Source organism: Tursiops truncatus, chromosome 21 (genome assembly GCF_011762595.2).
Source record: "Tursiops truncatus isolate mTurTru1 chromosome 21, mTurTru1.mat.Y, whole genome shotgun sequence".
Taxonomy (NCBI): domain Eukaryota; kingdom Metazoa; phylum Chordata; class Mammalia; order Artiodactyla; family Delphinidae; genus Tursiops; species Tursiops truncatus.
The window spans coordinates 34,202,315-34,228,200 of NC_047054.1; the positions used below are offsets into that span (position 1 = coordinate 34,202,315).

At 44.5% G+C, this 25,886-nt stretch overlaps 1 protein-coding gene and 1 pseudogene across 3 annotated transcripts in view; one reads left to right on the plus strand and one right to left on the minus strand.

Moving 5' to 3' along the window:
* PSD3 (pleckstrin and Sec7 domain containing 3) overlaps nt 1-25,886 on the plus strand; it is a 571,362-nt gene that overhangs the window by 36,777 nt on the left and 508,699 nt on the right. The gene's annotated exons all lie outside the window — the stretch shown is intronic.
* LOC101336659 (protein phosphatase 1F pseudogene) lies at nt 17,967-18,711 on the minus strand (annotated as a pseudogene).

Consider the following 25,886-nt stretch of genomic DNA (forward strand, 5'->3'; position numbering starts at 1 on the left):
TGACATAACGTTTCTATTGGATAAAGCCGAAGGTAAGCATGTGTGTGTTCAGCATGTCGTTCTCTAGTTTGTTTTTACATTGGAACTGTTTTTGGTACCCTTTTAACTAGACTCATTTCCTTCTAGCCTCTTCCCAAATTGCCCCGTCCCCAAACATCCTACGCATCTCCTGATTAGTGTCTCAACTACTGGTCCTGACCAGGGGAGATATTTTCCCTTCTTGCCCTTAGGTGATGCATCTGAGGCAGTGCAGGGAGGCCACTAGTGGGAAGGAGAGAGGGAATTTGGCTTCCAAGTGGGGAGAAGGGGGTAGGTGGGAACAGGGTCAGGCAGCTTACCTCCCCTGTCTGGCTGCAAAAAGGTCATCCAGAATCCAGCACCCTGGGTGCTTCTATAACTCTTCTAATGGGAGGGACCCCACTAATTTTATTATTTTCAAAGGATTCAACAAATTGTGGCTTTAAGGGTTCCTGTCACCAGTCTGTTCTCCTTGGAATATCTATCTTTTCTCTGGGCAGGTGCCAAACCACCGCAGTCACCTTGACTGCAAGTAAACTCTTGTATCAGCAAAGTGAGTCTGGCTCCCTGATCTCTATTACATAACCGTGCTGGCCACCAGAGTGACCTTGTTCTCCTTGAACCTAGGACAACACAAGCACAAGCCGGGTGATCCGAGGTAACTTTGTGGGCAGACACCAGTTTACCAGCTCCAGCTCCAGACATGTAGCCCTAGACTAGATCAGCCAAGATGATCTTGGTCCAAGCTCCTTCTTAGTAAAATGGTTTCATCATGGGGTATGTTCTCTCTTGATTGTGCTTTGGGTGTTTTCCATTTTACTGTACATCTCTTTATATCCTCACTTCATCTCTTAATCTTATAAGAAACTTGCCTTTCTTTAAATAACTCTGTCCTGGGACCTGGGATTCTCTCCCATGAGGACCTTATGTTCTCCTATTCTCTCTGTCAGGAGGAGAGGACTGTGTGTGTGTGTGTGTGTGTGTGTGTGTGTGTGTGTGCATGTGCATGGGTGGGCTCCTCCCACTTCCCATGGACCATCTCCCCCCTGCTGGAGTCACTGGTCTCCTTCCCCAGCTGGGACCCCTTGATGAGCTGTATTAACCCCGCGTCTCCACCCCATTTGTCAAGCTCTGGATTTAGGTATTGAAGCACAGCTGAAGAAATCCCAAGAAATGGTACACATATTTATAGCAAGCCAATTCTCAGCCCTTGACACTTGCTTTCATAACTAACTCTCTATATTTTTCATGAACCTTCTGGCTTTCTTACACAGTAGCTTTCCCAGACCGTCTCTGCTCTCTTCAAGTATGTCTTTTTTCCCATCCACTCTCACTCCCACTTGAGGATCTCACCAAGGAAAGACTGGAAGGAGGCAACATAGGCACCTGGAGCAAATATCCCCATCCCCATCATCTTTATTTTTATTTCTACAATTGTTCCCTCTTCCTTTGTTGTGGTATCAAGGGAAGAGACTTTCCTATTCCTTCCTCGAGTTAATCCAGCTACGTGTGCTCTAAATTTCTTGACATCTGAGCTGAGAGATCTTATTCCTGTATCATGCCATCTCTTTCCAGCATCTTATGTAGCTGTCATTTTCAGTTAGCTCTTTGTGTTTTTCCTCCTTCAACAAGTGTGTGAGTGCCTGCACTGTGCTAGGTGCAGTGCATCTAATAAAGGATAAAGTATGGTCCTTGCCCTCAGTTGAACAGGGGTAGATGGTAATGTGCTATTCACCTGATTGTAAGTCAGCACGACACAATGACAAATAGTTCTACAGGCATTCCCAGGGAGGAGCAATTATTGTGATGGGGCATTTTAATTTCTTCAAGCCCTTCTACTGCCCCAGAGCCAATCTCCCTATTCCAGCAGCAAAATAAATAGAAAAGGAGAAAAAGCATGCAAATACACTCATTAATCCATTCAAAAAATATTTATTAAGTGTCTACTATGTGTCAGCACTACCGGGGTGCTGGAGGCCCCCTAATGAGTGAAAACAAACAAGGTCCCTGCACTCATGGAGTTTGTAGATAATCAAAGACTAGCCTTAATCACACAAATAAGTATGAGCTGTGGAAAGTGCTGGAAAGGAGCAGTGCTGGGTCATATGCAAGTGCATAATAGAGGGTGTGGTCTAATCCCAGAAAGCAGAGAAGTCTTCCCTGGACCTGGGACAATGGAACTAAGAACTGAAGGATGAGTGCTGGTCATCAAGGTAAAGATGGAGGCCCGAGGAGGGCCAGCCTGCACAGAGCTCTTGTGCAGGGAGGGGGCTTGACCAGGACTCAGGCCTGGAAGGAGGACAGCAAATGGAGGGGTGCAGACATGGAAGGTGAAAGACGCCAGGGAGCAGGGTCTCACAGATCAGGATAAGAAGCTGTGTGTTTATTCTAAGAGCCATGGAGCTGTTGAAGGCCTTGAAGCAAAGAGGAGACTTGATCAGACATGGGCTTAAATGAACACTCCAGCTGCAGGGTGGGTAGCAGGATGGAGGGCTTGGGGTCAACTCTGGTGAAACTGGAAGAACACTGGATTCAGAATCAGACATCACAGGTCGTATTCAAGTCTTATGAGCCAATGAACTTGGGCAAACTCTTCCTGAGGCTTGGTTTCCTCCTCTGGACACTGAGGCAGTTGGGAGAGGATGTGTGTGACTAAGTCCTGGCTCACAGGAGGCCTTCAGCCCATTTGTTTAATCCTATACCTTTTTCAGTGTTTCCTAAGCCTCATAGCCATTATTTGTCTGCCAGGAGGGGATGTAGGTGAAGGGTGTAGACCCAGTGCATTTCTGTGTCTAGTTCAAAGAGCACACTGAGGCTCACCTCGCAGGCCCTGGGGTGGCGGGATCACTTAAATTATATCACTTTCTTTTTTCTCATTTGCAAATTGCAGACCTCAAAGACTATCTAGGGAGAGCTGACATGGCCTCCTTGACCTGCATCCTAAGTACTGAACTCTTGATCTAAGAATTGTTGGAATCTCCATCACAAATTGGTTGGCTTGTTCAAACAAAAGTGTTATGTTTTGGGACTTCCCTGGTGGTCCAGTGGTTAATACTCCACACTCCCAATGCAGGGGACCCGAGTTCTATCCCTGGCTGGGGAATTAGATTACAAATGCCACAACTAAGACCCGGTGCAGCCAAATAAATAAGTAAATAAATATGTTTTTTTAAAGTATTATGTTTCCAAAATCTGGGCTTCTTTAAGAGTTTCAACTCTCTGCTAGGTGCTGGCTGGAATTGAGGATTTTAATTGTTCCATCCCTTCCCTTGTCATGATTGTTTTTCACTAATGAGTTAAGCTAATACGTGGCAGGCATAGGATTCAAATGCAGGGAGTCTGGCTTCACACCATGGGTTTTTCCAGGACACCCTGCTGTCCCACTATTCAAAGCAGGCTCAGGAGCTGAGGAGAGAAAATATCTAGGTTTCCACCTTTTAATTAGATGACGAAATAAAGCCATCTTTGTCACCATCCTCTGTCACAGATCTTAGAGGCACAGGAAAGTCTTAGAAGCATCGGAAGCTCATCATACGTGTGATTTAGGTGTAAGGGATTCCTGGTACAGTGATGGGGGAGGTTCTCCTCCCTCCTCCTTGGAGAATGTCCCCTCCTTTTAGGGCCTGAACTATTTCTCCACCCACCTACCCAAATTTGTATGTTGAAGTCCTAACTCCCAGTGCCTAAGAATGTGACTGTATTTGGACACAGGGCCTTTAAAGTGGTAATTAAGGTGAAATGAGGTCACATGGGTGGACCCTAATCTAATAGGTGTCCTTATAAGAAGAGATTAGGACACAGACAACACACAGACGAGGGCAACCCTGAGAGGACACAGGGAAAGGTGATGCCTACAAGACAAGGAGAAAGTCCTCAGAAGGAAGAAACACTGCTGACACCTTGATCTTGGACTTCCAGCCTCCAGGACTTTGAGACAATACATTGCTGTTATGTAAGCCAACCAGTCTGTGGTACTTTGTTGTGGCAGCCCTAGCAAACTGTTACAGAGCCTAAGGCAGCTCTACCAAATCTTCGTAAAGTGAGAAAACCTGATTGCTCTTTGCTTCCCTGCTCATATAGACTAGAGTGGACCCTAGCAGTGAGTTTTCTCTATTTTGTGAACGCAGCTGCTTACGGATTCACAAGCATCTTTCAACCCAGTATCTCACAGGTCTCACGTTTACCCACCACGCTGTTGATGTGGGGTCTCTTCCTGTCTTTCTTCCCTCCTTTCTCCACAAGGATATATGAGGATATATAGCATTCTGGCAGTTAAGCTGCTCGGAGTACATAAAGTATTAATTCAGCAGCTGAGCACCTTTCACTACTTTATCCATATATCTTTGTGAGCTAAATGGTTTTCACATGCTCAAAGCTATATACCATTTCTTCAGGAACCTGACTTTCAAAGGTGTGGGCTTTAGATGGGGAGAAAGTACACTCTGCCCTCATAAAAGATCCCATAAAAAACATCTCTAGGGCTTCCCTGGTGGCGCAATGGTTGGGAGTCCGCCTGCCGATGCAGGGGACGCAGGTTCGTGCCCCGGTCAGGGAAGATCCCGCGTGCCGCAGAGCGGCTGGGCCCATGAGCCATGGCCGCTGAGCCTGCGCGTCTGGAGCCTGTGCTCCGCGGCGGGAGAGGCCGCAGCGGTGAGAGGCCCGTGTGCCGCAAAAAACAACAACAACAAAAACAAACAAAAAAAAAAAACCCCACCTCTAACTGCTCTTTCCTCCTAAGTGATAGGTCTGCCAGGACTCTGTGCCCTGTAGGAGAGGGCGGGGCCGCTTCTCAGTGAAGGGCCAGGAGGTTGGCTCCATCGTCCCACCAGGCCCACTGGCGTTTGGGTTAATTTTAGTCCTGGGGGCGGTCATCAAGCCTGGCCTCACCCTGGCTGCCACTTCTTGTAAGGCTTCAGGAGAATGAGTTAGAGGCATCTGCCCTGTTCTTTGGAAACTCTGGATGTGCAAACGCTACTTGTCTCCAGGTTTGGGCAAGCCAAGGGTGCTGCCAGGCCGTTCCGTGGAGAGGCTGCATAAGCAAGGATAGAAGGCGAATGTGCATGAAACTTCACTAAAAAAATCCAACCACAAGACACTCAATGACACTAGGCTGTGTGTAGGTGTTACCTGACAGCAGAAACTTCAGAGCAGGAGGCCCACCTGGCCACAGCATTGGCCCTGGGGGAGATTCTGCCAGGAGCACAGGCACCTTGGGATCCTTGTTCTGATGGGTTCCTGTTCTTAGGCAGGAGAGAACTGGTCCTCTGCCTTTTAAGTCACGTCATTCAGCACGTCCCTATTGAATACCCACCTTGTATTATGCAAGAAGCGGGGGAATGGCTGATAGACAGATGTGCTCCCTGCCCCCTGGGCTCAGCAGTGTGCTTGTGCATGCAGCATAGGCTGTTTCCTTCCCTCACCACACTCTGTGTCTCCCTCTTCTTTGTCCTTTCTTCCATTCATCTGTCCCCTGCATGCTCCACCTCCCAGAGGCTTGCATCCGAGGAAGACGCTGCAGGAAGAATGACGCTTATCTCAGGGCCTGAGTCCCTAATGGCAGGATTATATCATCCGGCTAGGAGATATTTTACGATAAATGACCATTTTATGGCCTCTCCAATTACAGGATCCTGAATCCCTTGCTTGTAATGAAATCTGCACAATGCATCTTACTGCTATAGCCTGGAGGCACATGAGAGCTACCCCAGAGTGCCAAGGACTGCGCAGTTAGAGACCTCCATGCTTGTAAATCAGCAATGCATTTTGTCATTAGCAAATAAACAGCTGAGTAGCACTGCATTGCTCACCTGAGGCTCTTAAGTACTTCATCTACTCAAGCACCTAGCTTAGTTCCTGCTTCCTGCAAACAGATTCATGTCCCCACATACACAGGAATAAGAGGCCTGCTGGCAGTGAGCCCAGGGAGGTAGTGGGGTTTGCAGAGGGTATGCTGACAAATGTAATTGCTGGCAGCTGTTGGTCCCAGGGCTGCCAACCCTAAGATTTAACCCCTAACTCTCCAGGTGCTATGTGAGCTGAGGATAGATAGAGATCACTCTTGATCAAAAACAGGTGCTCACCTGAGGCTCGCGATCACTCCTGATCAAAAACAGGTGCTCACCTGAGGCCCACACCTGAGAACTTTGTCCCTGTTCCTATTTAATGCCTTTTCTTCTATTGCAAGACCAACCAACCATTTCACTTGCCAAGACTTGAATGATAGTAAGCTTCAGTATTAAATACTGTTCAGCAGTGTCAACAGTATTTCTTTGAAACTTCCTTTGTCAGCTTTAACAAAACCTCATCAGATCTTACTAAAAAGATTAGCATCCTGGTGTTTTACTTGGGTAATCCAATATTGCATCAAACTTGGAAGAAAAAAGAGGTTTAGCTTGCCTTGGAAATTCAAGGCAAAGTTACACTTGGGTGTTTTAAGAGGCAGACGGGAACGATAAGGGGTAGAGTGCCAGGACTGAGTGAGAAAGAGTAGGCATGGCCCTTTGCTAAGTCTGACCTCAGCCAGATTCATGGTGCCAGGAACTCAGCTCATATTTGCTGAATGAATAAGTGATAGCCCAAGGAAGGAAACTGATCAATGCTAAAATCAGAGTCCCTGTCAGGTCCGAAAGTATAAGATCTAGTTATTTCATCTTTGTTCTACACATATTTTCTTATTTCCTATTGGATAATTCCAGTAAGATTTGTACCCAAACTAAACTTGAACAAGATGTAAGGGATGTTGGTTATGGACAAAAAGAAGATTTAAAGGAAAATATTTGAGAAACTAGTAATTAGACTGATGAAAGCCCTGAATTCAACTGGGAGTAAAAATGCCTACTTGGTAGGTTATTGTGAGGATTAAATGAGATCATGTGTATAAAGCATCTAGCATAGTGCTGACACCTAGAAGGTGCCCAACAATTGTTAGTAGCCTCCTCTCAACACAGCCAACTTCAGTTGATTTTGAGCTGAATCAGAGGGCTGGTTTCTTTTACTTTCTTCCATTTCTAGAATTTCCTTCCCCTCTTAATGGAGAAATGTTACAGAGGAAAGGGATTATTACCTTTCTTTTGTTATGTAAAGAGACCTCATCTTTGCAAGAGCAAAGAGTTTTCTAATCACTTGGGTAAACTTCTGTAGAATCAGTCCTAGAAAACAGCTACTGGGAACTGCTATTTTCAAGAGCTTTATGCTGTTGCTTAGAAATGCTTCTTATTTTTCCAGGAAAGATACTTGGCTGTGTTCAAGGGAGTTTGGCTACTGTCAGTCTCAACTCCGTTAACACTTCTGATATATTCAAAATAAAAGACATATAAGAGAAATACCCTTTGGTGAACTTTTTCAATGGAACTGTGAATCTCTTGGTTTCATTTCATTCTCTCCTTAAAATGTTCTCTCAATTGCCTGTAACAAAGTCCTAAACCTCTATAATGGTATTCAAGGATTTTCACAATTTGGGCCTTAACTTCTTCAAAAGTCTCATCTGCCTGTCTCCCCGGGTCATACCTAAGCCTTCACATTTTTCTATATAGCCTTCCCCATCTCTCCACCAAACTCCTATTCATCCTTGGAGAATCTCTTCTGTGAATCTTTGTGGTACACCACAGAGCAAGGTTCTCATAGAACTTTCATAGTTCTTTTGCTTTCACAGTATTTTTCATGTTTTATTGTATTTCATGTTGATATAGTAGGCTTGTACAGTATCTAGTATCTAGTTGACACTAACTCTGTGTTTGTTGAATAAATGTTGTCTTGAATTTGGTCTGAAAAGTGGGGGAATACACCAATGTTTTACTGTTTGCACCAGACTGCAAACTCTAGAGAAAAAGACCTGTTCTTGGTGATTAGATTAAAGACCATGGAATGAGTTGACAAAGAACAGTAAATATAGTGAAAAAGAATAGATAATAATTTACATTCATTTAATATCTGCTATAAACTGGGTACTAGATGTTTTCAAGGATACAATTGATACAATCTTATTTAATTTATTTGATAACCAGGTGGGGATTAACACACTTACAAGTCAGTAAATGGGTTTAAGGGTAGAGTGACTTGGTTAGCGACTTAATTAATCATGGAGCCTAGATTTGAATCCCATCTGTTGCTCCAAAGTCCAGGCTGTTTGCATTACCCCAGTCTGGCTTGGAGAAGGGAGGCTACCATTGAAGCTATAGGCTGGCACTTGTTCGCAGCACGGGTTTGAGGGGGGAAGGCAGCCAGGAGATTGCAGGAATTAGTCAGTTGTGAGGTGATGAGTGCCTGAGCAAGAGTAATAAGCAGAGAGCGATCAATACATGTGATAGGCCCTGACAGGGAGGAGCCGGGTGCAGCACAGCATCTTACTTGGTCCTGAATGCAGTTGTTCGAGGGGTGGGGTGGGGGGACTGCAATAGGGGCAGGGCACAGTCCTCAGCACAGATCCCCAGATGCAGCTGCTCCAGGCCCTGAGCTGGGAGACTGGCCAGCAGCGTGGGGAGAAGGAGACAAAAAAGACTCAGGTCCTGCAGAAAAATCATAATGTGGTTAATGCCTCTGTGAGTATCTGAGCCCTGACACAATATGTGGTCGCGGTATTTCCCCCCAGCTATGAACCTAAACATGGCCTGCAAAAGTAATAGGTTGGATCCCATTTTCCTCCCAGGTGGGAGGGATTGTAGAGTCCACAGCCCCACAAAACCATGACCAGATGAGAGGATTGTGTGGGAGCTGTTTGGCTGAATATCACAGTAAATTGAAAAGCTTTTGACCCTGAGCTACCACTAAAACTGCTTTGAGATCCTGTTTATGTAGCATGATTCCATACCTGTGAATTCTTACCACAATCATTTTGGCCATATATGCTGTTTGCCAGTCTATGATATTTGGCAAAATGTGTGGTCTGATGCTGAACGTAGAACTGGCCTCCTGGTTAACATGCGTCAAGTCTTGGGTCTTTACTCTTTTTTTTTCTACTCTTTTCTGTTCCACCCATTTTCTATAAGGTCAAAGTAGTTTATGGACATGTACCAGATTCCTGGGGAGAGGCGGTAGGATAAGTAAGGACCCGGTCTTTTTGTAACTCCCTCCCTCCTACCTGCATTACTGGCCAACTCACTGGCAGCATATTCCTTTATTCAAATTTACCAAGATGGAAGTTGTATTTAACTGGAGATGAGAGTCATCATTCTTCTCTTGTAAAGTTGTGCTTTCTTTTTAGGAGGTATGATTCCTTTATAGGTATTTCATTCAATTAAAAAGAAAGAGAGAGAAAATTGAACTTTTGGCAGCAACATCAAGTGTTACGAATGAAATGAAAACACCCAAGCCAGTGCTCAAGCCTTTCATGTGGATTTATGATATTCCTTTGAACTCTTCATAAGTTCAGTGATTTTGAGTTTCAGTGACCCATGAAAAAAGTACTTTCATGAGGTGCTTTTGTTTATGTCCCAGACTTTTTTTTAAAGAAAACTGAAGAAATTCTGTTGGTGTCTGGACCTGGTCAACTTACAGACAACATTTGCTGGCATAGAATTGAAGGTTTTTGATATGTCAATCATTGATATTCTGCTGTTACGTATGATTTTCTTCACTTTATATATTATAGACCTAGATTTATCATGCCTGACATTTTGGTTTTATACATACACTTAGGCTTGCTTGGAGAAGAACATGTTGGGGGCTCACTCATCTGGGAGCCTCACCCCGCATTTCACTAAGCATGTGGAGGGAAATAAGTTTGCAGAATGTAATTCTAGAAGGTGGGTCACCTGTGAAATCACTTTAGAATTTGATATCCTTTAAAAAGTGGGGGGAGGGGTGCTGTAGGGATGAAATACCACATGTTAGGTGCAATGTGGGAATCTGAATCTTTTCCTCGTTTATTATGTAACGGTTTTGAAACCACATGTTCATCCAGCTGTTTCTCATCAGATTTGTTTTGTTTCCATATAAACACATACACATAAAATAAAACAATTTTAATGAAAAGAGAAATTCTCTTTTCCCCTTAAAGTTTCTTTGATGATGAAATTCATGTAAAGGTCTGAATTATGACAATGTACAAGTTAAAGAATTCAGAAGAGAATTAGAACAAAATTCAGTTTTGATTATCTCTTGTCTCCCTTTTTCAAATATGTTTCTTCATTCCTTTGCTCTCTATAAAACCACATGGGAGGGCTTCCCTGGTGGTGCAGTGGTTAACGATCCGCCTGCCAATGCAGGGGTCACAGGTTCGAGCCCTGGCCCGGGAAAATCCCACATGCCGCAGAACAACTAAGCCTGTGCACCACAACTACTGAGCCTGCACTCTAGAGCCCGCAAGTCACAACTACTGAGCCCGCATGCCACAACTACTGAAGCCTGCGTGCCTAGAGCCCATGCTCTGCAACAAGAGAAGCCACTGCAATGAGAAGCCCGCGCGCCGCAACAAAGAGTAGCTCCTGCACGCCGCAATGATGAGTAGTCCCCACTTGCCGCAACTAGAGAAAGCCTGCGTGCAGCAATGAAGACCCAACACAGCCAAAAATAAATAAATAAATAAACTAATTAATTTAAAAAAAAGGATGTTTTTTTAAAAAACCACATAGGAAAAGCACAATTTTGAAATAATATTAGAAATCACAGTTTTTGGTTTCTTTTTTGTGAGAAAAGATAAAATGGCAGAAAAAGTGTGCTGATGACATCAAAACAGAGGAATTCTGGTTCAGAGCATGTTGGGAAACACTTACTTCTTACTCTTACCCTTGTCTCATTACTGGAAATTTGCCTGGGCGTATAGTCCAGTGTGTTTGTCTGACACATATTAACTTTGTATACAAAGACACGTAGCTGTCCTTGGGTCTGGCCCAGCAAGTTCAAGAATTGTAGCATTTCCAGCAGTTACAGCTTTGCAAAGGGACAGAGCACATTGTAAGACATTTTATTGTACTTTTGCTCTGAATTTCATTTAAGTAAGAATAGTAACTTAGATTTCTATAAAAATTTATACTTTTAGTAACTTAGATTTCTATAAACTTTATGCATTCCCTCATTTAATCTTCACAAATTGATACCCCTTTTACTATGAATTTAAGGCTCAGGGGATTCTGACTCCACATAGATAAGTAAAATGGGTGTCATGCATTGGGGCTCATTCGTTATGGCAAATCACCCTACTACACTGGGGACCAGTCAGCTCCTAAAGGTAGGATAACTAGCTAGACCAGCTCCAGTTAGCTCTGACCTCTGCGTTAATGCCTGTCCCTTTTGTCTTCTGACTTACAGGGTTATGGGGCCATATAAAAAGTAGATAAGGCAGATTCTACATAAAATGGAATCAAGTCTCATAGAGTGTAGAATGTTGGCGGTAGCGAAACCTTCCATACCATGTTGTCCAAACCTGACTCATGGGCAACATCCCCGACTTCCCCCCCTTCCAGGATACTTCCAGTAATAAGGGACACAGCCCCTCACATGTAGCTTCTTCAGCAAGCTCGTCACCTGCATGGATATTCTGGTCCAAGCCCCAAGACTCTCTTACCTGACAACTGAATCTTATAGGTCCTCCTGTCATCACTCTTGTCCTGCTGCAAACTCCATGATCTATTCTCCACATAGCAGTAGGTGATCTTTTAAAATGTAATCAGGCCAAGTTATTCTCAGGCTTAAAATCCTCTAAGGTATCCCCACCAGTTAAAATCTAAATCCAAATTCTGAGCATGGCCTTCAGGCCCAAAGACCTGGACTCCCGCCTTCATGCTGAGCTCTGGTCCTTAGTGCTCTGCACCAACCACGAGGATCCTCTCACTGCTCCCATTTCACGACCTTTGCCCTCTCCCCAGGCTCCCCTCCCGTCTTTGTGGTACGTTCCCTCATTGTCAGGTCAATGCTCCAACATCATCTCCTCAGACCACCCTAACTAAAACATTTCCCACCAAGCCGCTTGCAAACCCTTGACCTGCTTTCTTTTTCGTCACGGCTCTTTTTGTTCCTTTCTATTATTTAAAACGTTTATTCATGCAGATGTTTACTGTCAGCCTCCACTCACTCCATGAGGTAGGGACTTTTTCTCATTCATTCTCCACTGTGTTTCCCAGTGTTGTCATCTTGTAGGTATTCTATAAATAAATTAAATTAAAATTAATTAATCAATTATTAGAAAAATTTCCTTTCCATTTCAAGATTGAATATATGCAGGGGTGAAAGATGACTCTAAGATTCCATCCCTGGGTACCTGAAAGAGTGATGGATGTGGGACATGAGGAGTTGTAGGAATACAGAGTGGATGGCATCTAATGCCACCCATTGAACACCCCCTTACTCAGGAGATAGGGTTCATACAGCCAGCATGTCAGGGACTGGAATCCACGTCCCCTCATTTCCCTGCTTTGTGTTCTTTCCAGGACATGACATCATTTCATCAGCAGGAAGTGAGGTTGGTGTACAAATAAAGGAGAGATGATGAATTTGGCTTTGGACATGCTGAGTTTGAGGTGTCCCTGGGACGTTCACCAGTTAGATATAAAAACTGAAACTCAGAAATGAGCTCAGATACCTGCATTGATTTTGTAATTGAAATGTGGGAAAGGATGAGATTGCCAAGGTAGATAAAGAGCAAAAAATAAGAAAAGGGAGAGAAGAAGATGGGGAAAAAAAAAAAAAAAGCAAAGGCCAGAACATTTGCATAAGGAAGAAATTTGCGGATAAAAAAAAGGATGCACATGGTCTCATGAAGTCAAGGAAGAAAGAAGGTCAATGGAGGGAAGGTCAAGTAGGACAAGGACAAAGCTGGAGGAGGGGCAGTTTCAGCAGTGCAGGGTCAAAGGTCAGATTGCCAGGGACCCAGGTCCTGAGGATGAGGCCTTATTGGTTAAGATCACTGGAGTTAAACTGCCTGGATTTGTACCCAGACTTCAGCATTAACTGTAGGGCCTCAGGAAAGATTTTTAATCTCTCTAAGCCTTATTGCCTCATATACTAAATAGGGATAAAAGTATCATATTAAAATATTATGAGAAATAAATGAAATAATCCACTTAAATTGTTAAGCCCAGTTCCTGATGCATAGCAACTGCTCAATAACTTTAGATATCATTTCTCTCTCTCTCTTTTTTTTTTTTTGGCTGCGTTGGGTCTTCGTTGCTGCGCGTGGGCTTTCTCTAGTTGTGGCGAGCAAGGGCTACTCTTCGTTGCAGTGCACGGGCTTCTCATTGCGGTGGCTTCTGTTGTTGTGGAGCACAGGCTCAGAAGTTGTGGGTCGCAGGCTCCAGAGCGCAGGCTCACTAGTTGTGGTGCACAGGCTTAGTTGCTCCGTGGCATGTGGGATCTTCCCAGACCAGGGATAGAACCCATCTCCCCTGCATTGGCAGGCAGATTCTTAACCACTGCACCACCAGGGAAGTCCCAGGTATTATTTCTTTTGGTAAGAGTTTGGAATATAAAGGAAGGAGAAAGATAAGATATAAATTGGGGAGATTAACGGAGTTCAGGGAAGACCTCTTGAGTGAACAAAATCCTGTAAAGAAAGGAAAAAGGTTCATATATTTAGACACAGGGCTTAGTGTTAGGGAAGAGAAGATAGATGTTGAGATAGGAGCACAAAACGGATGATAAGGATGAGAAGAGAGATGGGTATTTTGATAAAGAGAAGGTCTTTCAGTGCCATCTTGTTAGATCAGCCCATGGCCCCCACTTGTTGAGAGCTTGTGAGTGCCTCTTTCTCACTACGCCACATGGGGCTGATAATTCCAACTTCCTGAACTGATACTGTTTGATAAGCACTGCCAGAGCTAAGGACAGAGCTCTGTAGAGGTGTAAGAAAGCCTTTACAAGTGGCCACTGACCAACAGTGAATCGAGCCGCCATTCATGCAACACAATCATTAAGAATCTCAGGGCTGGAGGCATCTGAAAGGCCATCTGGCCCAAGGTCACCTGAATTCCCTCCACAGCATCTCCAGCAGGCAGTTACATATAAGCTGCATTTGAACAGCATCCCATTTGGTATCTTGCAAGCCAGACCTTTCTTTCTCAGGTTAGACTGTTCAGCACAGGAATTCTCCCACTGATCTGCCGTAGACTTGAAATTGGCATTTTCAATCACTCCTTAGGCTTAACAGACTGAAGGATTCTTTTAAACCACAAATACATAACCTGGGGATGGAGATGCTGGTGATGCCTTTTCTGTAAGAGTCCTTGTCAGTCACAAAGGATGACTCCAAGGAGGGGTAAATCTAACGTGCGGTGGGAGGGCTGCAGATGTTAACATCTGAGGATGCTTAACACCAAGGGATGTTAAAGAGCATAAGACGCTGCTACAAAAGCCAACATGAAAGCACAGGGTATTCAGAGGAAGGGAAATATTGAAGTCATGTTCATCCTTTGTCTTATTCTGGCCCCAGGTGGGCACTGGGGTGTGCCACCATCTAAAGAGGAGCCCGGACTTCCCTAGTGGCGCAGTGGTTGAGAGTCCGCCTGCTGATGCAGGGGACACAGGTTCGTGCCCCGGTCCGGGAAGATCCCACATGCCGCGGAGCGGCTGGACCCGTGAGCCATGGCCGCTGAGCCTGCGCCCCCGGAGCCTGTGCTCCGCAACGGGAGAGGCCACAACAGTGAGAGGCCTGCGTACCAAAAAAGAAGAGGAGCCCAGGCCTGAGCGTTCACTCCTTGCCCTCATGTAAACGAGGACATTTCAATTACTGGCAATGAGGTAGTCCATTGAATCCATTTAAATGGACCCAGCCAGAGGTTCATGGATCTGGTTTAAGCTAGGATAGCGGAAGGTATTCTCAGTCTACCTGAGGATAAGACTTCCAACCAGCCATGTAACCCCACCACAATCCAAATGGAGCCCAGCCCAGCCCAGCCCAGCCCAGCCCAGCACTCTCTGAGTTCAGCTAACTCTGAACTTTGTTTTTCCTCATCTGTGAAATACCTCACCTATTAGAATGCAGGGAGCTAGAGTAGAGGGCCTTGGGTGGGTCTTCCCACTTCTAAATTCCATGATAGAAGATCTCCCTGGAGACTCAAGAGATCATAGCAAGGAGGCAGGTAGGAAAGGAGCAACGGCAGCTCCAGAATTTCAACCTGTGGCAGACCTGGAGCCCATCTGTTTGGAGGTTTGACAATCTGGAGAGCTTGTCACATAGTTCCATCTGCATGGCAAACAGCGGTTTTTACTTCGATTGCATAAGCATTGGTGGGAGTTAAGGGAGGTTGACAAGCTCCCTGCAAACAACCCTTGTGCCATTTTGGGAAATAGGTCCTGGGGGATGATGCAGCCATTCCTCCAGCTCTCACTCGGGACAATCTCCATACCCTGCATTCAGCTTTAGGAAACGGAAAGGCTCAGCAGTGGCATTTGAGTATTGTCACCACCATCAGAAGATATTCCTTTTTCATCAGGAAACTTTGGTTATCACTAATTTTCTCTTCTGCCTGAGCGTATGATGTGAGTTGGTTAAGATTTGGCCAAGAGAAGCATAAAAGAGAGACTAGACAATTTGTTAAAAATAAAAAGGGTGATTGAAGTTTTAAAAAATCCTTTTCTTAATTCAATGATGAAATATGGCTGTTAATGGAAAATGAATTGGTCTACTCCGGCCATAAACACTTTACGTTTATGTTAATCACACTAGCGTTAATACCAAACACTGTGAATCTATTAATAGCAGTCTTCATCTTCATAGTACTTTACCAACAACTAATTAATTAAGCAAACCTGTTTTAACTGGTTGCCATGGTAGCAGAGATGCACAGAAATGGTTGCATCCATGAAATTCATTCTTAGCTCCTGAAATATAATTCAGCTTGGGCAATAAGTTATTATGCAGCACTATAATGTGTTTAGAACGATAATTACTATGTTAGTAATGAAAAGATTTGCGAGTACACATAAATACATGCAGTAGTAAATATTTAAAAAGATAATTTTTATGCTTATTACCTATAAAATCTTTTCCTCCACTGAATCTGGTAGCCAAAACATGACAATTTCATCTGTAATTATTACTCTGTTTATACCTTATCTACTGTGTTTGCTCTTCAGTACCCATCCTGAGAAGATGGTCATCCAGATGAAAGAGGCTTCCAAAAATTTGCCGCTGAATAAGCAGTGAGGAGAGGAGTTGCGGGGCAGGGTGGGGAGATGACAGTTGCCATCTTCAAGGGTCTGAAGGCTATTGGAGTGGAAGAGGAATGGGAGTGGTGGCTTGACCGCTGGTGTCCAGACCAGCGTGAATGGCGAAGCTACAGGGAGGCATGTGTGACCTGCGGCCCCATGGCACAGAGGTTACATAGGATGCTCTGGAGTCAGGCTGGACCTAAATCCAGATCCCATCCTTGCTGTGGTGGGGTTAGTTGCTCGGAGCCACTGGCCTGCTGCATGAGGTCGTGTGGGGATTCCCAGCTAATGCACGGAGGCCTCTGCCTAGCACAGAGTAAATAGAACATGAGTGTTAGCTCTTTATTAGTGGAGGATTTTTACCTGAAGTTTGTTAAAAATAGAATGGGCTGCTTTGTGAAGCAATGACTCACTTCTCTGTCAACTGGAAGTAATGAAGCAGAACCTGGATGGCCACCTGTTAAAACTGCTGTATAAGGGCTTCCTGCCTTGAGGGTAAGGTTGAAATAGATGATTTCCAGGTCCACGATTCCATGAATTTGGGGAGGAGGGGAAGGAGGAAGGACTTCTATTTTCATCCTTCAACCTTTGCTTCACTGGATTCTTACTATAATGTAATACTTGGGTGAACTAGGTTTGTGACGTAGTGTTATTGGTAAAATGGTATTATATGGAGCAAACTGTTCTCTTTCAGAAAGAAAGTCCTGAGCTAGCCTTAATTCTAAGAAAGACGCTCACTAATTTGACTGTTTAGTCTCTGCCAAGTTTTCCTCCGAGACCCTTTAGGTCCTTTTCAAATGGAGATGTTTTTCCAACTAGTTTCCTTAAGTCTGTGGCTCACTGTGTTCTAAAATTACGTTACTTCCCTTATTATCCAGAATGTCATCTGTCTACAGTCATATTTCTCTAAATATTTGTACCTATCTTTACCTTGTCCTTTAAATCCTCATCAGTGAGCAGGCAATGAACCAGCCTAGGTTTGTTTTTTTTAACGTCTCAGCAAAGGTGTTTTTAATAAACACAGCCTAAGCTAAACAGCTCTGCTTCAGAGAATTCTTTCTTGACTAGAGTGGCAGCCCTGAGCTCCCGGGTGGCGGGTGGCGGGGCTCCCAGCTTACAGTCTTAGACCTGGAAGGTTTTCTGTTCAGATTCAAATGCAGCCTTGTTAATTCTGGTGAGGTCTGTGCTCAGAGTATCTGAGGACGGTGCCTACCCCCCCCCACCCCCACCCCGCGTCTCTTCCTGCCTTGTCGACTGGGCCAGGCCTCAGCTCTCTGGGCCTGTTTCCCGATCTCAGAAATGGACACGATCTTAGTATGCACCCTGCTAGGAGGACCCCCGAGGTTCCGCGGTGAGGTTCAGTGGGCGGTAAGGTCACAGAGGGACCAATGCGTCCTTTCTTCTTTCAGAAACAAACGCGCCTCATCGCGCTAACTGCCGACACCAGCAGCCTAGTGAGACCTGCCCGGGGGAGGTGTTTGGAGGGTGGGGAGGGTCAGGTGGACCTCGTATTGCTGCTTCGCGTTATTGCCCTTCGCAGATGGTGCGTTTTTCACAAACTGAAGGTTTGTGGCAACCCTGCGCCGAGCAAGTTTATTGGCACCATTTTTCCAACAGCATTTGCTCACTTCCTGTCTCTGTGCCGCATTTTGGTAACTCCTGCGATATTTCAAACTTTTTCATTATTATTATTCTCTGTCGTGATGATCTGTGAGCAGTCATCTTTGATGTTCCTACTGCAAAAAGATCACGACTGGAAGGCTCAGATGACGGCTAGCAGTTTTTAGCAATAAGGTGTTTTCTACCGTACGTGTGTTGTTTTCGACGTAATTCTGCTGCACGCTTATAGATGAGGGTACAGTGTAAACGTAGCTTTTATCTGTACTCTCGCCGGGCTTTCCAGAGGAACATATCATCGGTGCAGTGGAAGGCTGCTCGCAGGGCCCCCGCAGGGTCAGTGGGCATCTCCGGCTGGTGGGCAGCAACAGCGTGCATGTGCACAGACGCGTACCCCGCGGCGTCCACCCCTCCGTGCCCATCGAACACGGCAAAGTAGGCGCGGTCCACAGAGTCCGATAGGCCAAAGAGCAGGTTGAAGGCTGGGAGGCACACGTGCTTGTCCTCCATCCTGAGGCGCGCATTACGGATGGCATGCACGGAGACGAGCCACTGCCGCTGCGGGACCCAGGCAGCCACGGGCACCTGCTTCTGCCACTGGCTGCACACTTCCCAGAGCCGGTCAAAGAGGCTCCGCACCAGGCCCGCAGCGTCCAGCAGGCTCACAGGGGCCTCCTCCTCCTCATCGCGATCCTCCTCCACCTGCTCCGGCAACTTCCGCAACTCAGAAAGGTCCGTCCGCAGCAGCCAGGCAGGCAGCAAGTGGCGGCCGAGCGCTCCTGCTGCTCAGGAAGCCCATGGCCAGCTCAGTTAGCTCATGGCCAGCTCAGCTAGCTCGCCTTTCACCTCCTCCTGGATCAGCATTGTCCCTCGGACCTTCCATGGCAACAGGCTCTCCAGGCCCAGCAGGGCTGGGAAGTCGCGGAGGAGTGCGTCCAGGAGGCTGGGGTTCTCCTCTGCCTTCTGGCTGTTCTGCTGTGGGGGTCCTGAGGCCATGCCCAGAGCATCCCCGGGGGCTGCTGCCAGGTCGTTGGTCTTCATTCTGCCACTCGGCCGCCCGGCGCCCGCTAGCCGCTCCCCCCAGCCTAGGTTTTTAACAGTGTGGGCTTCTTTCTCGTTTTTCTTTTTTTCTCTCTAACAACACCGTATGGTGACAGCTCTGGCCTAGCTGCTAAACGTCTGCCCAGAGCCGCTGAAGTCCACACAGTTACAGGCTTGTTTGTGGGACCTGGTGTCAGGTCCATCCCAACCACTCATGAGACTGCTACTCCTGGGAGTGTGGTTGTCACTATGACAACAAGCTGAGAAGACCAGGGATAGACTGAGAACTTTACAGCGAGGCTGAGAGGGAGCCCAGGGAAAAGGAAAGAAAATAAATCCTAGGGAGGTCACCAAGGCAAGGGTGCAGGGCTGGGTGTAAGCAGTACAGGTAGAAAGGAGACAGAAGGAGAAGGAGAGCAAGAAAGAAGAGGTTTAAAATCTGTCCTGATTCTCACTTTTAAGCCCTATGTCTACATAGATCCTTTAGATGCAATAGAAACCCTACTCCTTAGAAGAAATAAAAATTAAGGTTTGAAAAACAAAATATATTCTAAAAGAGAAAAGAAAAATGTCCTTTTACGGATAACCATTCTAGAATCAATCATTTACTATAAAAGCACCATAACAGCATCAGCAATATAAACTAGTATGGGCAATTTCTATAGAAAACCACAAAGGAGAAAAAAATTAAACGAGAAAACAATCTCATATCCAAAAATATGATGATTGTGTGTCTCTAGCTATTAAATAACTTTCAGAAATCACATACAAAGTCTTTTTTCTGAACAAAATGGATTTGAAGATGTCCTGTTGTTTTGTGTGTGTGTGACAACTACGTGACATTTTAACCAAATGACAAAATTTAGAGCATTAAAGTAGCCCTCCTTATTGTTAAAAGTTTCAGAAGTTCTTCAACTGTAATATGTGCATATTCAACTTATATTCACAACAAAATGAGAGGCAAGTTCTACAGTCTGACATTAATGTTGAATATCCATCAACTACAAATTACTAATCCGTTTTTGGAAATATTTTTCATCTGAAAAAATCAGTAGCAGGTTAATATAGCTTAAATTACAAAAGAAATCAACTTGGCTTTCAATTTTGTTTCTAAACGTTATATTTAACAAATAAACATAAGGGATAGATAAAACCACGTCTCATTTCTGAGGTGTGTGGGTGTGTGTTTGGGGTTAGTGTAAGAGGATGAAATGTTGATTTTTTAAAAATATTAAATTGCTCTACAAATCTTAAAGCATTTTATTTGTAACTCATTTGACAAGTGAAGACAGTGGCTGGAGTGAAGGGCCCAGATAGGACCCACTGCCCCCAGGTTGGCCTCCTCCAGTGGTCCCTGCTCTGGGGTCCAGTGGCCTGAGCATCCATCCCCAAGTCACGCTGAGCAGCAGGAAGGCCCCCCTAGAAGGTGATCATTGCTCCAAAATAGAGCAGATCATGGGACGTGTCCACCTAGGACATTTATAAAGTAAAATATTATGACGACGGTACTCAAATAAGTGTCTTTCAAGCTGTGCCAAGAGTCGGTAAAGGGTTTCCCCACCTGTAAGGCAAAGAGGTCGGGTTACATCATCTCTAGTGTTCCTCCTAGTCCCCTCTATGACGCTGAGACTTTGACTCGTGGTTTTATCTTCCACTCTTATTTATTTAGCATACACAAAAGGCCAAAATTTTTTTTTAATTGGTAAGATCAATGCAATAGAAGAGAGTTCAAAAATAGACCCACACATATATGCTCAATTGATTTTCAACAAGATAATTACATGAGGAAAGGGTAATCTTTTCAAGAATGGTTTTAGAACAATTGGCTATCCATGTAGGAAGAAAGGAACCTTGACCTTTAACTCATACCACATAAAAAAATTCAGTTGTAATGTAAACATAAGAGTTAAAATTATAAAACTTCTAGAAGCAAACATAGGAGAAAATCTTTGTGACATTATATTAGGCAAAGATTTCTTAGGAAACAAAAAAACACAAACCATAACAGAAAAAGTGGCAGATTGGACTTTTAAATTAAAAACTCTTGCTCTTCAAAGACACTTAAGAAATTGAAAAGACAAGCCAAAAACAGGGAGAAAATTATATGTATTTACAAATACAAATACATTTATAAATATGTATTTACAAAATACATACCTGACATAGAACTTGGATTCAGGATATATAAAGAATTCTTACAACTTAATAAAAAGAAGACAAAAAGATTCCATTTTAGAAAATGGGCAAAAGATTTAAATAGACACTTTACAAAAGAAGACATATGAATTGAAAATAAGCACATGACAGGATGCTCAATTATTATTTATCATTAAGAAATGCTAGTCAAACTACAATGAGATACCACTCTACGTACACAAAAGGCCAAAAATTTTTAAAAACTGATAATATCAAGTGTTGGCAACAATGTAGAATACTGGAACTCTCAAACATTGCAGATGGGAAAGCAAAATAATATGGCCACTTTGGAAAACTGTTTTGCATTTAAAAAAAAAAACATACATTAACCATATGACCCAGAAATATCGCTTCTGGATATTTATCCAAGAAAAAAACATATGCACTATACACAAAAACTTGAATATCGAAGTTCATAACATTTTCTTTGTAATAGCCAAAAACTGGACACAACCCAAATGTCCATCACCTGGTGAATAAACAAATTATATTGATATATCATATAATGGAACACTACTAAATAACAAAGAGGAAAAACTACAGATCCATATAAAAACATGCATGAATCTATGTGAACGCAGGCAGACAACAAATGATTTCATACTGCATGATTACATTTATGTGGGATTCTAGAAAAGGGAAAACTACAGCGGAGAGAAAAGCGAGTTAGTAGTTGTTAGGATCCAGGGTCTGGAGGGAGGGGTTGACTGCAAAGGGGCATGGAAATTTGTGGGGGGAGAAGTTGTGAAATGTCTTTTTTTTTTTAATTTATTTTATTTTTGGCTATGTTGGGTCTTCGTTGCTGTGCGGGTTTACTCTAGTTGGGGTGAGTGGTGGCTACTCTTTGTTGCGGTGCGCAGGCTTCTCATTGCGGTGGCTTCTCTTGTTGCAGAGCACACAGGCTCTAGGCGCACAGGCTTCAGTAGTTGTGGCACGTGGGCTCAGTAGTTGTGGCTCGCGGGCTTTAGAGCGCAGGCTCAGTAGTTGTGGCACACGGGCTTAGTTGCTCCGCTGCATGTGGGATCTTCCCGGACCAGGATCGAACCTGTGTCCCCTACATTGGCAGACGGATTCTTAACCTCTGTGCCACCAGGGAAGCCCCGGTGTGAAATATCTTGATTGTAGTGGTGATTTACAGAACTAGATACATTTGCCAAAGCTCACTGAACCCTGAACTTAACAATTCTTATCATCAGTTCCAACGTGTGTGGGTTTTTCCCCACACCACTAAGCAGTTCCCCAGTGCCAGCTGGGTGTCCTACAATTCAAGTCAATTGTGACACTATCTACCTGGAGATACCATCAGAGCCAAAAGATTAAGGGCTCATCCTTAAGGAACGAAAGGCAAGGTTGTGTTCCTTGTGTTCTCCAACCCAGAACCTCATCCTTTTGTTTTTTTTAAGGAGGCTTCATTACATAGGCACAGTTGATTAAATCACTGGCAATTGGCATCAATTCAACCTCCAGCCCCTCTCCCCTTCCCAGAGGTCAAGGGGTTGGGACTGAAAGTTCTAGACCTTTTTTTTTTTTTTTTGCGGTGCGCGGGCCTCTCTCTGTTGTGGCCTCTCCTGTTGCGGAGCACAGGCTCCGGACGTGCAGGTTCAGCGGCCATGGCTCACGGACCCAGCCGCTCCGCAGCATGCGGGACCTTCCCGAACCAGGCCACGAACCCGTATCCCCTACATGGCAGGGGGACTCTCAACCACTGCGCCACCAGGGAAGCCCAGGTTCTAGCCCTTTAACCACAGGGTTGGTTCTCCTTGCAACCAGCCCCCGCCCTCAGGTGAGATTCTAAAGTCATGCCATCAACATAACAAAAGACGCTTTTGCTCTCACCACTTAGGAATTTCGAGATCTTCAGGAGCTCTGTGTCAGGAGCAGAAGGAAGACCAAGTATATTTCTTATTATAAATCACAGTACCACAGCACTAACATTGGTGAGTTTTACAGTATGTAAACTATCCATCAGTAAAGCTGATTTTGAAGGAAAGAAACCCTTTTCTCCAGGGTTCCTGACTGTGGATTTATATGAATCAATAGGGCCAAAATAGCTGGGCTCACAGAGTTCAGAAGTGAGGTGACTCGAAAAGAGCCACTCGGTCAGAATTCAGCCCCAGGAACTTGTCAACTCTTGCAGGTAATTCAGCAGATGTGTCCAGAATGAGGGTTTTTAACGGGAAATGGAGAGAGAACGGGTAGATTTCTTTCCTTTCATGAACACAGTTACAGAAATTTTCAAATGTAAGAGTTCCTAAAGCAGATATTTTGAGATGAGAGTTCTATTGGAAGTTCTCTTACCTGCTTTGTTGACAGTGTTCACCAACATTTCTCTCTGTAGAGCCACTGAAATCAAAGGAATCCCTAAACCACATGCTAGTCCCTCCCAAAATAAGGAGAGAGAATTCATTCATCTATGCATTCAGGGAACACTTGATGGGCAACTCCTCTGTGCTGGGCAATGTGCCTTGGGCAGGAGATAAAAAGGAAGTAAATAAAGAAGGTGTGGTCGTCTCTGCACCTGAAGGCTAGTCTGGTCTGAGTTTCTTGGGGTCACAATTCAGAACATTTACAGATTCAGCTTCTGGGATTTGCCATTATCACTAAAGCATTGCCAGAAAGATTGTGAGGATTGTGACAATAAAGACTGCTTTTGAACACCAGGGTACTTTTACAATGTGGACGCACTCAGGCATTGGTAATTTTCATAGGTCATGTCTACTCTGGAAAAATATTATACGTGAAATGCTTATTTCAGCAAAGTAGTTTTTATATGGAATCCCCCTTCAATACAAACACTGCTTTTGAAACAATTCCTTTTCACTGGAATAATTCTGAAAAAGTAATTTGTTTTTTGAGGGAAATAGGGACTTTCCCCCAAATATTTTCAGTAATTATTTGGACGGTAAAGCATTTTCTAGTGGAGTAGGAGGATGCAGATAGGTTTTCAAGTGTGAAATAGAAAAGCAGCTATACCTATGTACCTTGGTTTTTGTTCTTTATGGTTGAGTCAGTACTTAGTACTGTACTAAAAAGCTTTATATTCTCAGAAAAATAAACCAGGGCAATCATATGGTATTGTTAGGGAACCGTTGGCCGAAACCACTCACCTTGGCTAGGCACGATAATAACCACTTGCATGAGTTGTCTCACAATAGGAGGTCCTGATAAGGAACATGGTGCTGCCACCTAAAACCAACCTGGAGAATTTGGGAAGGGCCAAAAGGAGGGAGGAGATGCCAGCCCGTAATATGTCCTGCCGACCTCCCAGAAACCCTCGTGCTGGAAACCGTCTTGGCTAAGAGATGCACGTACCATCAGGAAGGACACTGAGTCAGACCAAATATGGGCACAAGCAAGATGATTGGCCAGAGACAACCCCCAAAGCTAACCCCCATCACCATAAAACCTGAGACTGCAAGCCGCATGACAGAGCAGTTCTACTGGGTTCCCCTACCCTGCCGCTCTCCATCTAGGTGTCCCTTCCCAACAAAGTCTTTTGCTTTGTCAGTAAGTGTGTCTCCTCGGACAATTCATTTCTGGGTGTTAGACAAGAGCCCAATTCTGGGTTCCCCTTCTGGTAACAGTATCTTTGGACCAAACTTTCACTTGCCATTCAGTGCCTCCTATGTGCCAAAGCCCTTGTGAGGCCGTGCTGTCCAGCAGAACTCTGCAATGATGGAAAGGTTTTCTATGACTGCACTGTCTAAATATAGTAGTCAGGCTCAGAAACTGGGTTTTAATTTAATTTAATTCTTTTACATTTAAATGGCTACATATGGCTAGTAGTTATCAAGTTGGACAGGTTGGGTATGAGGAATAGGTAATATGAAGTGTCCCAATGTGCACAATGTGGTCGTGGTGAATTGGGCTAGGTGTAGATGGAGGATTTTTTCAGTGATTTCTGTCCACAAGGGTACCAGTCTTTCAGTCATCACCTTCAAACACATAAATCTACAATGGAGGTGATTAAGGCTATATCCAGAGGTACAATATGTAATGTATATACTTAAATGTCCATGTAAATATAAGTGCACATGTATTTATAGCAAGAAAAAAATGCTTTGACTCTTTCAAGTCAAGATAGGTAAGAGGATGGTAGGTAGAATGGGGCTCTTTCTGTCTCAGGTTCTACTGAGGTGTCAATGCATTAGATATGAAAGTGTACAAAGTGAATGTGAAACAGACCTCCACCCCATGTAAAGATTTTGAAGGAAATGGTCCTGAGATCCTGCTCCACAATCTTGGATCCCATAGTTAGATCAAAGCTGTAAAAAGAAGTGAGTGTGAGGAGATTGGGAGGACATGGTGACTAGAGCGGTCGCCTGGTTCTACTCCCCATTAGGGGAAGGTGGGAGGTTCTACTCTATGACCCCAAGACTCATAAAGGGACTTCAAAGAGACTCGTTGGAGAAATTTGAAGTTGTTCCCTGTAGCTGGAAAACACTGAGGATAGTGGCCTCACTCATGCCCCAGAAAGCTAATGGAGACTGTTGCTTTCCAGGAAACTCAGTGTGAGAGAGAGTTGAGTGCTCTAGGGGCAGGGCCTGAGATCCCCTGCTGTGTGGTTGGGATTAGCTTGCACTTCCAGAGTTTCTGAGCAAGGGCCATGAGTGTTCTTGTGGACCAGACGTGGGCCACATGCAAGAGAGTTGGCCTGGGGTCTACCTTCCTGTGATCTATCCATTGGGGTGGGCTGGAGAGTATCAGTAAGAAGAGGAGGTGTCCCAGTGGGTACTTAGGGCTGTGGAACAGGAGCAGAGGTTGTCACCTACACTCTCCTTCCCATAGCACACTTCCAGCTAAGCAGGGAAGAAGATCTGATGTCAGGTCAAGTTTGGGCTTTCCAGGATGGGGTAGTTTAATTACTGAACTGACCCTGTGTCTAGAGTGAGCTGAACAATTTCTGGGCTTGCCAAGTTTTCATTTAATGACAG